Raw genomic sequence first — 6,000 nt, 5'->3', positions numbered from 1 at the left:
ACCCTCTGCCCGAGACGATAGTGGGGAGCCGGAGTCCGGTGGCAGTCTTCCTGTCACCGATACCAGGAGGTGGTCTTAAGAGGAGTGGACCGGGCMCTCTTCAAATCAAATCAAATCAAGTTTATTTTATATAGCCCTTCGTACATCAGCTAATATCTCGAAGTGCTGTACAGAAACCCAGCCTAAAACCCCAAACAGCAAGCAATGCAGGTGTAGAAGCACGGTGGCTAGGAAAAACTCCCTAGAAAGGCCAAAACCTAGGAAGAAACCTAGAGAGGAACCAGGCTATGAGGGGTGGCCAGTCCTCTTCTGGCTGTGCCGGGTGGAGATTATAACAGAACATGGCCAAGATGTTCAAAATGTTCATAAATGACCAGCATGGTCAAATAATAATAATCACAGTAGTTATCGAGGGTGTAGCAAGTCAGCACCTCAGGAGTAAATGTCAGTTGGCTTTTCATAGCCGATCATTAAGAGTATCTCTACCGCTCCTGCGGTCTCTAGAGAGTTGAAAAAAGCAGGTCTGGGACAGGTAGCACGTCCGGTGGACCCTCTCTTCCAGGTACGCCAACAGCGGCGGACGAACAACTGGGCCGAGGGTAGGCTGACATTCCTCTCGCTCAGGGAAGAGCGGGGGCTGGTAAYCCAAGGAACACTTGAAGGGTGAGAGACCAGTGGCCGAGCAGGGAAGAGTGTTGCGGGCGTACTCCACACACACGAGTTGCTGGCTCTAGGTGGTGGGTTTGGCAGAGACGAGGCAARGAAATGTTGACTCCAGGTCCTGGTTGGCTTGCTCCGACTGGCCGTTAGATTGGGGATGAAACCTGGAGGACAGGCTGGCCGATGACAGGGTGCAGAACGCCTTCCAGAATCGGGGCGAGAACTTAGATCATGTCGACCAGAAGTCCAAGGATCCGGCGGATGTGCTGTACCATGAGCTGGACCGTCTCCTTGGATGAGGGTAACTTTGGAAGGGGAATGAAATGGGAAATGGTAACATTAGAAGAATGAGCCCATTCCAGGACCGGGGACCAGGATGAATCTGGGACAAACAACCGGTTAGCCGGTGACAGTGTAGCTGCGGAGCTATGCAAGCGAGAGAGGGCATCAGGCTTCACATTCTTGGACCCAGGGTGGTAGGAGATGGTAAAATTAAAACGAGTGAATAACAGAGCCCAACGAACTTGCCTTGAGTTGAGGCGCTTGGCAGTGTGGAGATATTCCAMATTCTCATGGTCGGTCCACACTAAGAATGGATGTTCCGCCCCTTCTAGCCAGTGTCTCCACTTCTCCAGCSCCATCTTGGCCGCAAGAAGTTCCCCGATTTCTCACATCGTAGTTGCTATCAGTGGGATTAAGACGATGGGACATGAAGGTGCTGGGATGCAGCTTTTGGTACTGGGCAGAAGGCTGGGACAGGACAGCCCCCACTCCGTCCGAGGCGTCGACCTCCACCACGAACTGACGGGACGGGTCCGGATGGATTAAGATGGAGGCTGTGGTGAATTGATGCTTGAATCCGAAAACGCCTGGTCAGCAGCTGGGGACCCAGTGAACAGAACCTTGAGTGAGGTGAGTGCAGAGAGGGGGGAAGCCAGGGTGCTGTAGGCCCGGACGAAGCGGCGGTAGAAATGAGCCAATCCCAGGAAACGTTGAAGCTGCACTCTGGATGTGGGTTGGGGCCACTCCACCACCGCTCTCACCATGTTTGGATCCATCAGAATGTTTCCTGCTGCGATGACGTATCCCAGAAAATAAATAGTGGAGCGATGGAATTCACATTTCTCAGCTTTAATAAACAACTGGTTCTCCAGGAGGCACTGGAGCATGGAGCGTAGTACGAATAATAGGAGATGGGAGACTCCCTTGTACTCGTACCTAGAGCCTGGTCTTTTGCTGGACAGGTGGATATGTAATGTCCTGAAGCACCACAATACAGACAACTTTTGGAGCTCAGTCTGCATAAACGTTCCTCAGGAGACAATCTAGCCCTGCCTAGTTGCATCGGCTCTGGAGGAGGCGAGTCGACAGTCCTTGATGATTCCCGAGGGAACTCGGGTGACATCAGATTCTGTCGGGAATGCAGACATCGGGGACTGTCGGGATTATTCGGAGGCGAGGGGGAACTCATGGACGAGCGCGTGTGGCCGGGAATAGATCTCCTCCCCCTGCTGCGTTCCCGTAACTGCCCATCGACCTTATGGTCAAGGCTATGAGGGAGTCGAGGTCCATGGGCAGCTCCTGATTATGCTTGAAGGAAGGTGTTGTAACAGGGATTCTGGGTTCCAGGCGGCCAATGTGTGAAAATCTACCAAGTAGTCTGCCACACTACAGGTGTCTTGACGCAGCCGAAGTAGCTTCCGAGCTACGTCTTTCCACGGAAACCGGAAAATTGAACACCTTCGTTACCGTCGCCATGAAATCCTCCAGACTAAGGCAAACGGTGGATTGTTGTTCCCACACCGCCGTAGCCCAGGCGAGCGCCCTGCCGGACATCAGCGGTATAAGATATGCTATCTTCGAACGATCCCGAAGGAAACAAAGAGGGCTGTAGCTCGAAGATGAGGGAGCACTAACTGCTGATCCCTTGCGTTGCTCTCTGCAGGAATTAAGCGTGATTCTCGGGAAGCGTGGTAGGCTGGGAAGAAGCATCGCTGGTAGCGGGGTTACTGGGAGATTACTGTTGTGGCTTGCTGCCTAGTAGATAGTCTGCGGAATCGTTCCAACATTGCATTGAAGGCCTGATCATGTCGTTCCGCCAAGGTATGGATTCCTTCCACAAGGTTATGGAGTAACTCTGGTGGTTCCTTGGAGGGAGATAACGTTGCGGCGCTGGTCTGCTGGGTCAGTCATGGCCAGTTCGTACTATCACGACTCAAGATATGACGTAGATGCAGACACAGGAGGTGGATAGTTTGGGTTCTCAGAATATTTATTATAACAAAAAGAGCAGGCAAAGGGCAGGTCAAGGGCAGACAGAGGTTCGTAATCCAAGGCATAGTCAATCAGGGACAGAACGGCAGGCGGGCTCAGGGTCAGGACAGGTACAACGGTCGGAACCGGGAAGACTAGAAAACAAGAACTTGAAAACAGGAGAAACAGGAAACACGCTGGTAAGACCTGACAAAACAAGACGAACTGGCAACAGACAAACAGAAAACGCAGGTATAAATACCCAGGGGCTAATGGGGAAAAATAGGAGACACCCTAAAACTAACCCTAGCTCCTAACCCTAACCCTAAAACTAACCCTAGCTCCTAACCCTAACCCTAAAACTAACCCTAGCTCCTAACCCTAAACCCTAACACTAAAGCCCCTAGAAATAGCATTTGACCTTGTGGGGACTAACAAAATGTCCCCAGTTAGTAATTTTTGTTTGTTTGTTTACTATTCTTGTGGCTACTTCTGGTTAGTTTAACACACACACACACCACACACACACACACACACACACACACACACATAACACACACACACACACACGTAACACCACTTGGCATGTTAACTGCTCGGTATCCGACCACAAGGCGCTACAGCCAGTACATCACTGGGGCCAAGCTTCCTGCCATCCAGGACGTCTATACCAGGCGGTATCAGAGGAAGGACCTAAAAATAGTCAAAGACTCCAGCCACCCAAGTCATAGACTGTTCCCTCTGCTACCGGAGCACCAAGTCTAGGTCCAAGAGGCTTCTGAACAGCTTCTACCTCCAAGCCATAAGACTGCTGAACAGCTAATCAAATGGCTACCCAGACTATTTACATTGTACGTCGCTCTATGGGACTCCCAATCACAGTCAGATGTGATACAGCCTGGATTTGAACCAGGGACTGTAGTGACGCTTCTTGCACTGAGATGCAGTACCTTAGACCGCTGCGCCACTCGGGAGCCCATTGGAGTACATATCACCTCAAAATACATTGAATAACCTGTACCCGCACACATTGACTTGGTACCGGTAACCCCCTGCGGCAGGTAGCCTAGTGGTTAGAGCGTTGGGCCAGTAACCGAAAGGTTGCTGGATTGAATCRCCGAGCTGACAAGGTAAAAAATGTGTCGTTCTGCCCCCTGAACAAAGCAGTTAACCCACTGTTCCCCGGGAGCCGAAGACGWWGATGRCGATTATTGCAGCCCTCTGAATACATTCAACTGAAATGCGGGTGACACATTTGAGTTGAATGCAGTCAGTTGTACAACTGACTAGGTGTCCCCCTTTCCCCTGTATATAGCCTCGCTATTTTATTGTGTTACTTTTTAAAAAACTTTATTTGAATTAAAAAAAATTATACAATATTTTCTTACTTGGAAATTGTTTTCCGCATTGTTGGTTAAGGGCTTGTAAGTAAGCATTTCACTGTAAGGACTACACCTGTTGTATTCGGCACGTTACAAATAACACTTGGTTTGACACACACACACACACACACATACGCACACACACACACACACCTCATAATGTACAATAAAAGTCAGACATGTCATTATAGGCTACTGTATGTGGATTCCCTCGTTGCCATGGCAGTCAAACCGGATCAGCTGGTCTCAGTAATAACGATCCACAACTCAAAGCTGAACGTTTGTTTTGGTATAAAACTCATTGTTCATTAGCTCAGTGGTGTGTACAGTAAGACTTACATAGAATCCTATCATAATGGCTCGTTCCCTAATGACAGTCTATTCCCTATGGGCCCTGGTCAAAGGTAGTGCACTATGTAGGGAATAGGGTGCTTTTTGGGACTGGGTGTGAGAAGCACACTCCTAGGACAGGCCTGTCATTATCCTGTAGGTGTTGCTGTTTTAGCCTCAGAGAACAACGTAAACATAGCCTTATGGCAAATATACAATATCTGTACAACATATACCATATCTATACAATATATATACAACATTTATACAATATAGACAACATCTATACAATATTTACACAATATTTAGAATATCTATAAAATACATACAATATGTATACTATACAATATATACAGTATTTATACAATATTTAGAATATTTATACAATATGTATACTGTACAATATGTACAGTATTTATAAAATATACACAATATTTATACTATATTTACAATATCTATACAATATATACAATATTTATACAATATACACAATATTTATACTATATTTACAATATCTATACAATATATACAATATTTATACAATATATATATATATATATACAATATGAGGGATCAAGTGGACTTTATGTTGTGCATGGATTGAAGTCATACGTGAGACATTACACTATAATGTTGTCAGAATATACAATGTTCCCATATCAATAATAGTACAACACACTACGTACAGGAGATATTGAGTTCTACCGTGTGTTCTTTGATCCCATTGGCTAATGTAATGTAATCAAAGATGGCTCATTGGCAAATGATAAGGTTTGACAGAGTGGATTGGCCAACCTCACATTAGTCAATGCAAACTCAGCATTCTTTATTGTGTTTTAATAAAGGGTGTGTTTCTGCACAAACAGGCAGTGCTCGGCTGGCTTTATACCCGGGTCTGTGATTGTCCGCGGTGGAGGCAGAGCACAAAAGGACATGGATGTTAGTTGAAACACCGTTCACTAAACTCAACATTGGGCCTTGTCGTGTTTTTAGCAACTCCAGTTTTTTTTTGTAAAGCGTGTTGATGACAGCTTCATTAATATTGCTTGTGTGTTGTGGTTTCCTCCAGGCTGAAGTCCACGCCGAGAGAATCGACCAGACCGGAGAAAACAACACAGCAGGTAACGTAGTGGTCTGTACCAAGCCGCCAGCCTCAACCATAGAACAGGGGGTCGACCCCCTACAGGACGTCCCGGGGAGGAACACTGAGGAAGAGGAGGAGGAGAGGAGGACGAGAGATGAAGACGAGGATCTAGAGTTCCCTCACGACTTTCTGCCCAGCACAGACCTCAGCCTTGAACTCCACTGGGGGACTTCACTTGGGTAGGTGGCTTTGGTTTGACCTGTCTGCTTATACGCGCGTGCGCACGTAAGG

The sequence above is a fragment of the Salvelinus sp. IW2-2015 genome, unplaced genomic scaffold (assembly GCF_002910315.2).
Source record: "Salvelinus sp. IW2-2015 unplaced genomic scaffold, ASM291031v2 Un_scaffold3071, whole genome shotgun sequence".
Taxonomy (NCBI): Eukaryota; Metazoa; Chordata; class Actinopteri; order Salmoniformes; family Salmonidae; genus Salvelinus; species Salvelinus sp. IW2-2015.
Note: the sequence above shows the minus strand (reverse complement) of the source record.